This window comes from Stenella coeruleoalba (assembly GCF_951394435.1).
Source record: "Stenella coeruleoalba genome assembly, chromosome: 2".
Lineage (NCBI taxonomy): Eukaryota > Metazoa > Chordata > Mammalia > Artiodactyla > Delphinidae > Stenella > Stenella coeruleoalba.
The window spans coordinates 165,082,306-165,097,245 of NC_137147.1; the positions used below are offsets into that span (position 1 = coordinate 165,082,306).

Genomic DNA, 14,940 nt, shown 5'->3' on the forward strand with positions numbered 1-14,940 from the left:
TTCTGGCATCAGAACCCAGATATCCTGGATAATTTTTGCATGCAGGTCACATATTGTCATTCAAACACAGCTTGACTTCTAAAATTTAACCTTTTATTAGAAAAACTGTATTTTTCTATCATCTAGCAGAGTTCTTCATATTTTCTCTGACCTCTTAAATCCTTCAGAAAAGTCAGTTCTGATCGATGAGATTAGTTCATCAGACATATTTTAAGAATTTATTGTGCAAGTGAACAAATTTTTAAAGAATCTATTAACTTTGTGGAAGTCTAAAATAGACCAATACTTGGGCAAATTGGAACAGATTTTATTGACAGTCTGTATGTAACTGGAGTAGGAGAGGCAGTTTTATTTTTGATGAGACCTGTCTTAGATGTATTTGGCATTGTAGCTTCTCTTTGAGTTGGAAATAATTGTAGGTGCTTTGACGCTTGTGAAAGCTCCAACATGATGTGAGTGAATGAGCAAGTATCTATGAGAGAGAGAGAGAGAGTGTATGTGTGTGTGTTTTGGTTAGTGAAATATCATTCTAGCGTTTTATTAGCGTAAAAGAGAAATTTTTGTTGTTCACGATATATTAAGTACATAAAATGATGGTATACATTTTTTATTATTATTATAATTGTTCCTCTCTCAGGGATTCCTTGCCTTTGTTAAGAGGGAGAAAAGATTTAAACCTCATAATATTAAAAAATCAACGTAAGACATATAATCAATTGTGAAATTTGGTGGCCACAGAGCTTTGGGAAGGGAAGAGGTTGGGGGGCTAGAGTTAATAACGAACACTTCATAGAGATGGTAATTTGGGGTCTAGATCTAGTTCCCAAGAACTTATGAATTTAGCAAAATGGAAAAATTCTGCATCCGCGCTCAGGTACAGGGCTCGCGGTGGGTGCGCATTCTTGTAACTGCTTAGATTCTGGAAAAGTTGTGGTTGTATTAGTGATTAGTACTGCCTCTGTGAATGCTGTTCTTTGATCTCTTTTTCAACTTTTAACCATTTTATATTATAAAACTGCTATCATCTCATTTTAGCTTTGAGGGATGAAATTTAACTGCCCCCCGCCGCCCCCCACCTCTTTATTATAAGGTACCACTGTGGATTTCAACACCTTACCTTCTTCCCTTGAATGCAAATCTATCTTTAAAACAGTTGCTCCTGCTCAATAATTTTTTTTAAGGCCCCATTCAGAATGTGGAAGGCTTTTCTTTTCAAATCAACTTTTGCCCCAATATTACACAAGTATTAAAATCCTACTTAAAATTATAACTGTGTTTTCAAATTTAGTGGGATATTGGCCTTCTTTGGGGAACTCAGTATAGACACCACATTGGCAGGTTACATCTCGGTAGGTGGCAGGTAGATTTGCCCAGCAAGGTAAGCTGAAAATTGAAGATTTCTGACATCTGCCATTTGCTGAAGTATTTTGAGGGGCAAATAAAACATTCAGTTGCACACAGACTGCTATTAAATCGAACTGTTTTTTCCAGTTGCCTTGTAGCTTAAATTTCATTCTGCCATGAAATTGGGTTTTATTTGACGAATTTCTATAATACTGATTTTTAGAGAGAGGAAATATTGTTGGGAAAAGATCCAGGAAATTTACTCCCAGCCTGAGGCTTCTGGATGGTAGTGCAATAAGTTGGGGGTAAAATGTTTCCCAAAAGAGTTGATTTCAAGCTCTTAAATACTCTTTTGAAGATAGTTAACCCTTATCTAATATGTAGCAATCTGAAGTTTATTTTAGTTTTTATGTTAAACTAATATTAGTATATTCTATCTTCTGTAGATGTTAAAAGTGTTTTGTTTTGTTTTTTTAATATTAATATCATTAAAGGTTACTTTCTGCTTCTTGGAGTCTTTTTAAAAAATGCATGATTCAATACATTCCATATATTGAGACTTCATAGCTTTGGAAGTGGAAGTATTTTGGATACAGCAGAGTAATTTAAGTAACCATTGATTTTTCCATCATGAGAAGTTGTTCTTCAGTCGTGCTTCTCAAGCCTTATATCTTTTCTGGCTATAGAAAAACTATACTTCATAGTCATAAAAAAGTTATTTTCATTTTACTCTACTGCAATTAGTGCTAGAAGCCATTTATTGTAAAAACAAAAATTCTAATGAATAGAAATGTTACAAGAACAGAAGTCTTGTGTGTTTTATCCTCCTCATGCATCATCCATTTTAATTAGAGAAAAGGGTAGTGAACACTGCAACGAGTCTGGAATGAAAATCATTAATTGATGTCAAGCTGAAGAGAGACCGTTAGCATGAATTTAGTGACAGCAGGAAAGAAATTAACCTTATTACTTTATTTAGTATATTACATTATTTTGTGTATCCTTTCCTATGCAGGTTCAAGGCAATTTCATTTTCATAATGGAAAAGACTGTTATTTTTCTAACAAAAAAGAAAGATATGAATATTTATGTTTGAACATACCAAATTGAAATGATGAATTCTTTACTAACATTTTAAAAAGTCTTAGTAAAAAGTTTAAAAAGTTTTAATGGTTGTTTTAATATTTTTGTTAACATTCCAAGAACAGGGAAATAGTGCATGAAGATGTTGCCCATCAATGTCAGAACAGCTGTCTGCCATCATTTAAACCTCAGAATGGTTCTCTTGTTTATGGCTCAGAATGACTTTCTGGACTGCTTAAAGCAATAGACATTTATTTCTTTGGCTAAGTTTTGGGCTAATCAGTTACTTTTGTCATTGGTGAGGTTTGGCCCGAGAAGAATTAGATGGATAATGCTAAACAACAACCTGACTGTTCAGAAAAACGGATGACTCTTACATCTTAGAGATAATTTGTGACCCCAGGGTCACCGTAAAAGGGCGGAGGGGGTGTCCTTTTATAGCATTGACCATCTGGAACTGTTAAGGGCTACACTGCAAGATACCCTCTTTTTTTAAAGTTTCCTTAAACTATGCTATTCTCCTTAAACAAAACTATTTTCTCCTCTGAGCCAAATTTTTTCTTCTGAAATAAGAAAAATATGAAAATGAAATGTAAACGTGAACATGAAAATATACAACATGTATATATAACTTTTGGTTGTGTTGCAAAGTCCCTTTTCTCACTTTATAATAAACAAGACATTCAAATGTAAAAGTATGTAATAAAATCATTGTGTGTCTTTTGTTGACTGAACTGTCACTAAAATGCACCAAAACCACAGTGCATTCCTCCTTTTAAAACTCTACTTTTTAGTGCCATTTGCACAGCAAGCTTCATTAGCATTGATTTCTACGATGAACTTTGAAATACACATTGGTTCAGGCTAATAACCAGATTTGTCAGTCCTTTGTGGCCAGTCCCACCGTCACAGTTATACTGTTATACTGTAGTTTTACTGTAGTTATACTGTAGTTTTATTCTAAGGTTTCCGTCAAAAGTATGAACCACTAGCATGGAAAGGAGGGATACAAACAACTTTTATAACTTTGGGGATAAATTTATTGGTAATGACAAGGTAAACAATAAAAATGTAATTTCTTATGTTATTGGAGCTTAAGGAAAAAAAAATCAGTGTTTTTAGAAGGTACTGTAGATGTGACTGTAATGTTTATTGGATGTAGTGATGAGTGACAATTAGTAATAATGTGCAGCTTTGGGTAAAAGAAAGCAATTGAGAACTGGCATTTATGATTTGTTCCTCATGCCACTAAGCATTTCTTCTGAGCCATTGACTTCTCAGAAATTGACTCCAGTCAACATGAGTTTCTGTGTAATTTGGAACAAAAGAGTATTCAAATACAGGACCCATCAATAATACGTCGAAACTGATGTGTAAGTAGTTTGGGGAGATTATCTAGGTTTCGTGCTTCCCTTGAGAAGAGACTGTTCCTATTCTCTTTTTCTCATGGCTTAACAGTGCCACACTTTCCAACCTCAGTAAGCAAGAATAGTTTCACTTTTAGCCAACCACAGGGTTCAATCATTTTTAAACCAATCCAAATCACTCCCTTTGGTTTCAACAGGTTCTCCAAATTCAGAAGTTTTGGCTTTATTTCTAATACAGCCCCTCAAATTTCTTTGGGTTCCCAAACTTCAAGACTTGTGTGAATGCCCACTCACCCTGAATATTACCTATGATTAGGTGATTGTCCGATGGTGACCAAATATAGTAGTAAAGTGGGTTGTGAGACAAGTGAACCTAATTGAACTTCAAAATAATACCCCACTGAGTTGAAGAAAGAAGTCATTTCCCTCTCTTGAAAGTTTTTCTGGCTGAATAGAGTCAAAAAGACAGTATGGTGCAAAGAATAAAATTATCTCTGAACTTATAAACTTTTTTATTGTGGATATCTAGTATTTCATGGTATCAGCTTCTATAATGCCATCCTCGACTGTCATATTTGCTCCTAAATGAATAAGTAGACTACAGTAAAAAATCTACTATAAATTTAGATAAATTTGACATTAGAATTTGAGTTCCTACTTCTCTTATGGGTGTTACAACTTACATAAGTATAATACAATATTGAAATCAGGAAGTTGACATTGATACCACCTGTGTGTATAGTTCTGTGTCATCTTATCACATGTGTAGATTCATGTAACCACCACTGCAATCAAGAAACAGAATTATTTCATCACAAGTATCTCCTTTTATAGTCCCACTCACCCCTTGCTTACAGATTAGCACCATTAATCTGTTCACCGTGTCTATAATTTTGTCATTTCAATAATGTTACATAAAGGAAATCTTTTTTTTTTACATCTTTATTGGACTATAATTGTTTTAAACTGGTGTGTTAGTTTCTGCTTTATAACAAAGTGAATCAGTTATACATATACATATGTTCCCATATCTCCTCCCTCTTGGATCTCCCTCCCACCCTCCCTGTCCCACCCATCCAGGCGGTCACAAAGCACGGAGCTGATCTCCCTGTGCTATGTGGCTGCTTCCCACTAGCTATCGATTTTACGTTTGGTAGTGTATATATGTCCATGCCACTCTCTCACTTTGTCACAGCTCACCCTTCCCCCTCCCCATATCCTCAAGTCCGTTCTCTAGTAGGTCTGTGTCTTTATTCCTGTCTTACCCCTAGGTTCTTCATGACATTTTTTTTTCTTACATTCCATATATATGTGTTTAGCATATGGTATTTGTCTTTCTCTTTCTGACTTATTTCACTCTGTATGACAGACTCTGGGTCCATCCACCTCAGTACAAATAACTCAATTTCATTTCTTTTTATGGCTGAGTAATATTCCATTGTATATATGTGCCACATCTTCTTTATCCATTCATCCGATGCTGGACACCTAAGTTGTTTCCATCTCCTATCTATTGTAAACAGAGCTGCAATGAACATTTTGGTACATGACTCTTTTTGAATTATGGTTTTCTCAGGGTGTATGCCCAGTAGTGGGATTGCTGGGTCATATGGTAGTTCTATTTTTAGTTTTTTAAGGAACCTCCATACTGTTCTCCATAGTGGCTGTACCAATTCACATTCCCACCAGCAGTGCAAGACTGTTCCCTTTTCTCCACACCCTCTCCAGCATTTATTGTTTCTAGATTTTTTGATGATGGCCACTCTGACCAGTGTGAGATGATATTTCATTGTAGTTTTGATTTGCATTTCTCTAATGATTAATGAGGTCGAGCATTCTTTCATGTGTTTGTTGGCAATATGTTCTTTGGAGAAATGTCTATTTAGGTCTTCTGCCCATTTTTGGATTGGGTTGTTTGTTTTTTTCTTATTGAGCTGCATGAGCTGCTTGTAAATTTTGGAGATTAATCCTTTGTCAGTTGCTTCATTTGCAAATATTTTCTCCCATTCTGAGGGTTGTCTTTTGGTCTTGTTTATGGTCTCCTTTGCTGTGCAAAAGCTTCGAAGTTTCATTAGGTCCCATTTGTTTATTTTTGTTTTTATTTCCATTTCTCTAGGAGGTGGGTCCAAAAGGACCTTGCTGTGATTTATGTCATAGAGTGTTCTGCCTATGATTTCCTCTAAGAGTTTGATAGTTTCTGGCCTTACATTTAGGTCTTTAATCCATTTTGAGTTTATTTTTGTGTATGGTGTTAAGGAGTGATCTAATCTCATACTTTTACATGTACCCTGTCCAGTTTTCCCAGCACCACTTATTGAAGAGGCTGTTCTTTCTCCACTGTACATTCCTGCCTCCTTTATCAAAGATAAGGTGACCATATGTGCATGGGTTTATCTCTGGGCTTTCTATCCTGTTCCATTGATCTATATTTCTGTTTTTGTGCCAGTACCATACTGTCTTGATTACTGTAGCTTTGTAGTATAGTCTGAAGTCAGGGAGCCTAATTCCTCCAGCTCCGTTTTTCGTTCTCAAGATTGCTTTGGCTATTCAGGGACTTTTGTGTTTCCATACAAATTGTGAAATTTTTTGTTCTAGTTCTGTGAAAAATGCCAGTGGTAGTTTGATAGGGATTGCATTGAATCTGTAGATTGCTTTGGGTAGTACAGTCATTTTCACAGGGTTGATTCTTCCAATCCAAGAACATGGTATATCTCTCCATCTATTTGTATCATCTTTAATTTCTTTCATCAGTGTCATAATTTTCTACATACAGGTCTTTTGTCTCCTTAGGTAGGTTTATTCCTAGATAGTTTATTCTTTTTGTTGCAGTGGTAAATGGGAGTATTTTCTAGATTTCACTTTCAAATTTTTCATCATTAGTGTATGGGAATGCCAGGGACTTCTGTGCATTAATTTTGTATCCTGCTACTTTACCAAATTCATTGATTAGCTCTAGTAGTTTTCTGGTAGCATCCTTAGGATTCTCTATGTATAGTATCATGTCATCTGCAAACAGTGACAGCTTTACTTCTTCTTTTCCGATTTGGATTCATTTTATTTCCTTTTCTTCTCTGATTGCTATGGCTAAAACTTCAAAAACTATGTTGAATAAGAGTGGTGAGAGTGGGCAACCTTGTCTTGTTCCTGATCTTAGTGGAAATGCTTTCAGTTTTTCACCATTGAGGACGATGTTGGCTGTGGGTTTGTCATATATTGCCTTTATTATGTTGAGGAAAGTTGCCTCTATGCCTACTTTCTGCAGGGTTTTTACCATAAATGGGTGTTGAATTTTGTCAAAAGCTTTCTCTGCATCTATTGAGATGATCATATGGTTTTTCTCCTCCAACTTGTTAATATGGTGTATCACGTTGATTGATTTGTGTATATTGAAGAATCCTTGCATTCCTGGAATAAACCCCACTTGATCATGGTGTATGATCCTTTTAATGTGCTGTTGGACTCTGTTTGCTAGTATTTTGTTGAGGATTTTTGCATCTATGTTCATCAGTGATATTGGCCTGTAGTTTTCTTTCTTTGTGACATCCTTGTCTGGTTTGATATCAGGGTGATGGTGGCCTCATAGAATGCGTTCCTCCCTCTGCTATATTTTGGAAGAGTTTGAGAAGGATAGGTGTTAGCTCTTCTCTAAATGTTTGTTAGAATTCGCCTGTGAAGCCATCTGGTCCTGGGCTTTTGTTTGTTGGAAGATTTTTAATCACAGTTTCAATTTCAGTGCTTGTGATTGTTCTGTTCATACTTTCTACTTCTTCCTGATTCAGTCTTGGCAGGTTGTGCATTTCTAAGAATTTGTCCATTTCTTCCAGGTTGTCCATTTTATTGGCATAGAGTTGCTTGTAGTAATGTCACATGATCTTTTGTATTTCTGCAGAGTCAGTTGTTACTTGTTCTTTTTCTTTTCTAATTCTATTGATTTGAGTCTTCTCCCTTTTTTTCTTGATGAGTCTGGCTAATGGTTTATCAATTTTGTTTATCTTGTCAAAGAACCAGCTTTTAGTTTTATTGATCTTTGCTATCGTTTCCTTCATTTCTTTTACATTTATTTCTGATCTGATCTTTATGATTTCTTTCCTTCTGCTAACTTTGGGGTTTTTTTTTTTTTTTTTTTTTTTTTTGGCGGTATGCGGGCCTCTCACTGTTGTGGCCTCTCCCGTTGAGGAGCACAGGCTCCAGATGCACAGGCTCAGCGGCCATGGCTCACGGGCCCAGCCGCTCTGTGGCATGTGGGATCTTCCCGGATCGGGGCACGAACCCGTGTCCCCTGCATCGGCAGGTGGACTCTCAACCACTGCGCCACCAGGGAAGCCCTGGGGGGTTTTTTTGTTCTTCTTTCTCTAATTGCTTTAGGTGCAAGGTTAGGTTGTTTATTCAAGATGTTTCCTGTTTCTTAAGGTAGGATTGTATTGCTATAAACTTCCCTCTTGAACTGCTTTTGCTGCATCCCATAGATTTTGGGTCATCGTATCTCCATTGTCATTTGTTTCTAGGTATTTTTTGATTTCCTCTTTGATTTCTTCAGTGATTACTTCGTTATTAAGTAGTGTATTGTTTAGCCTCCATGTGTTTGTATGTTTTACAGATCATTTCCTGCAGTTGATATCTAGTCTCATAGCATTGTGGTCGGAAAAGATAATTGATACAATTTCAGTTTTCTTAAATTTACCAAGGCTTGATTTGTGACCCAAGATATGATCTATCCTGGAGAATGTTCCATGAGCACTTGAGAAAAATGTGTATTCTGTTGTTTTTGGATGGAATGTCCTAAAAATATCAATTAAGTCCATCTTGTTTAATGTATCATTTAAAGCTTGTGTTTCCTTATTTATTTTCATTTTGGATGATCTGTCCATTGGTGAAAGTGGGGTGTTAAAGCCCCCTACTATGAATGTGTTACTGTCGATTTCCCCTTTTATGGCTGTTAGTATTTGCCTTTTGTATTGAGGTGCTCCTATGTTGGGTGCATAAATATTTACAATTGTTATATCTTCTTCTTGGATCGATCCCTTGATCATTATGTAGTGTCCTTCTTTGTCTCTTCTAATAGTCTTTATTTTAAAGTCTATTTTATCTGATATGAGAACTGCTACTCCAGCTTTCTTTTGGTTTCCATTTGCGTGGAATATCTTTTTCCATCCCCTTACTTTCAGTCTGTATGTGTCTCTAGGTCTGAAGTGGGTCTCTCATAGACAGCATATATATGGGTCTTGTTTTTATATCCATTCACCCAGTCTGTGTCTTTTGGTGGGAGCATTTAATCCATTTACATTTAAGGTAATTATCGATATATATGTTCCTATTCCCATTGTCTTAATTGTTTTGGGTTTGTTGTTGTAGGTCTTTTCCTTCTCTTGTGTTTCTTGCCTAGAGAAGTTCCTTTAGCATTTATTGTAAAGCTGGTTTGGTGGTGGTGAACTCTCAGCTTTTGCTTGTCTGTAAAGGTTTTAATTTCTCCATCAAATCTGAATGAGATCCTTGCTAGGTAGAGTAATCTTGGTTGTAGGTTTTTCTCCTTCATCACTTTAAATATGTCCTGCCAGTCCCTTCTGGCTTGCAGAGTTTCTGCTGAAAGATCAGCTCTTAACTTTATGGGGATTCCCTTGTGTGTTATTTGTTTTTTTTCCCTTGCTGCTTTTAATATGTTTTCTTTGTATTTAATTTTTGACAGTTTGATTAATATGTGTCTTGGCATATTTCTCCTTGGATTTATCCTGTGTGGCACTCTCTGTGCTTCCTGGACTTGATTAACTATTTCTTTTCCCAAATTAGGGAACTTTTCAACTATAATCTCTTCAAATATTTTCTCAGTCCCTTTCTTTTTCTCTTCTTCTTCTGGAACCGCTATAATTCGAATGTTGGTGCGTTTAATGTTGTCCCAGAGGTCTCTGAGACTGTCCTCAGTTCTTTTCATTCTTTTTTCTTTATTCTGCTCTGCAGTAGTTATTTCCACTATTTTATCTTCCGGGTCACTTATCCGTTCTTCTGCCTCAGTTATACTGCTATTGATCCCATCTAGGGTATTTGTAATTTCATTTATTGTGTTGTTCATCGTTGTTTGTTTCATCTTTAGTTCTTCTAGGTCCTTGTTAAATGTTTCTTGCATTTTGTATATTCTATTTCCAAGATTTTGGATCATCCTTACTATCATTATTCTGAATTCTTTTTCAGGTAGACTGCCTGTTTCCTCTTCATTTGTTAGGTCTGGTGGGTTTTTATCTTGCTCCTTCATCTGCTGTGTGTTTTTCTGTCTTCTCATTTTGCTTATCTTACTGTGTTTGGGGTCTCCTTTTCGCAGGCTGCAGGTTCGTAGTTCCCATTGTTTTTGGTGTCTGTCCCCAGTGGCTAAAGTTGGTTCAGTGGGTTGTGTAGGCCTCCTGGTGGGGGGAAGTAGTGCCTGTGTTCTGGTGGATGAGGCTGGATCTTGTCTTTCTGGTGGGCAGGTCCACGTCTGTTGGTGTGTTTTGGGTGTCTGTGGACTTATTATGATTTTAGGTAGCCTCTCTGCTAATGGGTGGGGTTGTGTTCCTGTCCTGCTAGTTGTTTGGCATAGGGTGTCCAGCACTGTAGCTTGCTGGTCGTTGAGTGAAGCTGGGTGCTGGTGTTGAGATGGAAATCTCTGGGAGATTTTCGCCGTTTGATATAACGTGGAGCTGGGAGGTCTCTTGTGGACCAGTGTCCTGAAGTTGGCTCTCCCACCTCAGAGGCACAGCACTGACTCCTGGCTGCAGCACCAAGAGCCTTTCATCCACACGGCTCAGGATAAAAGGCAGAAAAAGTAGAAAGAAGAAAGAAAGAGGATAAAATAAAATAAAAAATAATTAAGAAAAAAAATTTTTTTAAGTAAAAAAACCTTACAGATAGAACCCCAGGACATATGGTGAAAGCAAAGCTATACAGACAAAATCTCACACAGAAGCATACACATACACACTCACAAAAAGAGGAAAAGGGAAGAAAATCATAAATCTTGCTCTGAAAGTCCACCTCCTCAATTTGGGATGATTCGTTGTCTATTCATGTATTCCACAGGTGCAGGGTACATCAAGTTGATTGTGGAGCTTTAATCCGCTGCTCCTGAGGCTGCTGGGAGAGGTTTCCCTTTCTCTTCTTTGTTCGCACAGCTGCCGGGGCTCAGCTTTGGATTTGGCCCCGCCTCTGCGTGTAGGTCGCCGGAGGGCGTCTGTTCTTCGCTCAGGCAGGATGGGGTTAAAGGAGCCGCTGATTCAGGGTCTCTGGCTCACTCAGGCCGGAGGGGAGGGAGGGGCACGGAGTGCGGGGCGGGCCTGCGGCGGCAGAGGCCGGCATGACGTTGGCGCGCCGTGCGTTTTCCCAGGGAAGTTGTCCCTGGATCATGGGACCCTGGCAGTGGCGGGCTGCACAGGCTCCCCAGAAGGGAGGTGTGGAGAGTGACCTGTGCTTGCTTCTTGGTGGCGGCAGCAGCAGCAGCCTTAGCGTCTCATGCCCATCTCTGGGGTCCGCGCTGTTAGCCGCGGCTTGAGCCCGTCCTAGGAGCTCCTTTAAGCAGCGCTCTTAATCCCTTCTCCTCGCGCACCAGGAAACAAAGAGGGAAGAAAATGTCTCTTGCCTCTTCGGCAGCTCCAGACTTTTCCCCGGCCTCCCTCCTGGCTAGCCGTGGCGCACTAACCCCCTGCAGGCTGCGTTCACGCCGCCAACCCCAGTCCTCTCCCTGCGCTCCGACCGAAGCCCGAGCCTCAGCTCCCAGCCCCGCCCGCCCCGGCAGGTGAGCAGACAAGCCTCTCCAGCTGGTGAGTGCCGGTCGGCCCTGATCCTCTGTGCGGGAATCTCTCCGCTTCGCCCTCTGCACCCCTGTTGCTCCGCTCTCCTCCGCGGCTCCGAAGCTTTTCCCCTCCGCCACCCGCAGTCTTCGCCCGCGAAGGGGCTCCTGGTGTGTGGACACTTTTCCTCCTTCACAGCTCCCTCCCGCTGGTGCAGGACCCGTCCCTATCCTTCCGTCTCTGTTTATTCTTTTTTCTTTTGCCCTACCCAGGTACGTGGGGAGTTTCTTGCCTTTTGGGAGGTCTGAGGCCTTCTGCCAGCGTTCAGTAGGTGTTCTGTAGGAGTTGTTCCACGTGTAGATGTATTTCTGGTGTATCTGTGGGGAGGAAGGTGATCTCTGCGTCTTACTCTTCTGCCATCTTCCCCCTCTCCTCCATAAATGAAATCTTATAGTATGTGACCTTTTGAGATTGACTTTTTCTTTCACATAGCACAATACCCCTGAGATCGATTCAAGTTGCCGTGTGTAATGGTAGTCTGTTTATTTCTATTACTGAGTAGTATTCTGTGCTGTGGATGTTTCTTCAACCATTCACCTATCATAAGATATTTCGGTTATTTCCAGTTTTTGAATATTAGAAATAAAGTGTTTAGGAACAATTGTGTACAGGTTTTTGCATGGACTTGAGTTTTCATTTCTTTGGGATAAATGCCCGGGAATGCAATTGCTGAGTGGTATAAGTACATGTCTAGTTTTGTAAGAAACTGCCAGACTAGTTTCCATGATGGCTGTACGATTTTACCTTTTCAACAGCAGTGTGTGAGAGATCCAGTTTCCCTGCATTCTTGCCAGCATTTGGTAGCATCATTGTTTTATTTTAGCTGATCTAAGAGGTGTGTAGTGACAGCTCTTTCTGATCTTAATCTGCATTTCCCTAATGGCTGCTGATGTTGAACATCTTTTCATGTACCTATTTGTCATCTGTATATTCTTTTCAGAGAAATATTGCTTCATGTCTTTTGCCCTTCTAATTGCATTGTTTTCTCATTGTTGAGTTTTGAGTGTTCTTTATATATTCTGGACATGAGTCCTTTGTCAAATATGTGGTTTGCAAATATTTTCTCCTAGTCTGTACTTGTCTTTTCATTCTCTTAATATTTTTACAGAGAAAATGCTTTAATTTTGACGATGTCCAGTTTATCTGGTTTTTCTTTTATGGATCATGCTTTGGTATCATTTATAAGAATTCTTCACCATTGCTAGGTCCTAAAATTTTTCTTCTATAGTTTTACATTTAAATTTGTGATCCATTTTGAGTTAATTTTTGTATAAGGCATGAAGTTTAAATTCAATGTGGGTTTTGTTCTGTTGTGTTTTGTTTTCATTTTTGCCTATGGATGTCTAATTGCTTCAGCACTATTTGTTGAAAAGGCTGTTTTATTTCATTTAATTGCTTTTGTACCATTATGAGAAATCAGTTGGCCATACTTGTTGGATATTTCTGGGTTCTTTATTCTGTTCTATTGATCTAAGTGTCTATCACTCCGCAGAAACCACACCATCTTGATTATTACAGGTGTATTACCAGTCTTGCAATCAGGAAGTGTGATTCCTCCCACGTTATTGTTCTCTTCACAATTGTTTAGCTGTTCTATCCTTTGCCTTTTCATATAAATTTATAAATAATCTTGTCTATATTTACTAGAATCTTGTTGAGTTTTTTCTAGGAATTACATTAAAACTACACATCAGCTTGGGGAGAACTGACTTTACTATGTCGAGTCTTTCATCCGTGAATACCATTTGTTTCTCCAGATTTTAGATCTTCCTTGATTTCTTTCATCATCATTGTATAGTTTCCGGCATGTAAGTCCTGTACATGTTATGTTAGGTTTACATCTATGTATTTTATGCATATCTATAAACCAACCATTATAATCTAAGTATTTCATTTTTTATTGATTGTAACTGACATTGTATTTTTAATTTTGGCATCTGTGTTCATTGCCAGCATATAGAAATACAATGGATTTTTGTATACTAATGTTGTGTCCTGTGACCTTACTGAACTTTCTTTATAGTTCTAGGAGATTTTTGTAGATTCCTTGGGACTTTCTACAAAGACCATCATGTTATCTACAAATAAGAACAGTTTTATTTCTTCCTTTCCAACCTGTATGCCATTTATTTCCTTTTCTAGGCTTGTTTCATTGTCTAGAATTCCCAGCATCCTGTTGAATTACAGTGGTGGGAGCAGGCATCCTTACCTTGTTCCTAATCTTAAGGGAAAGCATTCAGTCTTTCTCGATTATGTTACCAGTAGGTTTTTTATAGATGCTTTTTATCAAGGTTAGGAAGTTAGTTCTGCTCTATTACTAGTTTTTTGAGGATTTCTGTCATGAGGGTGTTGAATTTTGTCAGATGCATTTTCTGCATCAGTTGATATAAGCATGTGATTTTTCTTCTTTAGCCTATTAATATGATGTATTACATTGATTGATTTTTCAATACTGAACCAGCCTTGCATTCCTGCAATAGAGATCACTTGGTCATGGTGTGTAATTCTTTTTATATATTTCCAAATTCTATTTGCTAATATTCTGTTAAGAAATTTTGTTTCTATATTCATGAGAAATGTTGACCTGTAGTTTTCTTTTTTATTATTGGACTGATTTTTCATCTGATTTTTTATCTTTTTTGTATTCTTTTGAATACATTTATGTATCGTTTATGCTAGCAGTGGTCTACTTCAAGTATGAAAAAGGTAAATAACTTTGCAATAAAATATTAAGCACAGCTGAAAGTATTGCTTTTTATAGATAAGACTTCACTTTTAAGTTAACATTTAAATTTGTAAGTATGTAAGAGAAATATTATTTTTCCATCAGAAGTTATCAAAATTCTGTCAAGGGTAGTTGAATTATCTTCAGCTAACTAAGATCATCTTAGAACATATATTATTTCAATAGGTTGAAGAGGACTTTGTACCAAGTAGCTTAATAAAATCTTAGGAAATATTTAAACATATCTTCAGTAAAAGGGGTTATTTAAGGTCTGTTTCTTAGTTATAACACAGGCAAGTTTTATTTCAAAATTTGATTAGATACATGCCTTCTTGTCCTTTATCTCAGGATTTGCCAGTTCTGTATACATCACATAAAATCAAAGTCACTATCATTAAACTGAGATCTTCTTTTGCCATTAATAAAGAATTGTGGTGTGGATTCATGGTTAAGCTTCATAGTTTGTTGAATGTGTATGGTATATTTGTAATGAGTAAGACTGTACATGGTGCACCCACACGTAAATGTATACATATATAGAATATGTGTGTGTAACTTTTCAAAAAGTAACTTTTTGCCTCAAAAAATTTCATGAGTAAAACCCAAGTGG

The 14,940-nt window shown here is 37.7% G+C and overlaps 1 protein-coding gene across 14 annotated transcripts in view; it reads left to right on the forward strand.

Annotated features, from left to right (window-relative positions):
* PARD3 (par-3 family cell polarity regulator) overlaps nucleotides 1-14,940 on the forward strand; it is a 637,508-nt gene that overhangs the window by 463,624 nt on the left and 158,944 nt on the right. The gene's annotated exons all lie outside the window — the stretch shown is intronic.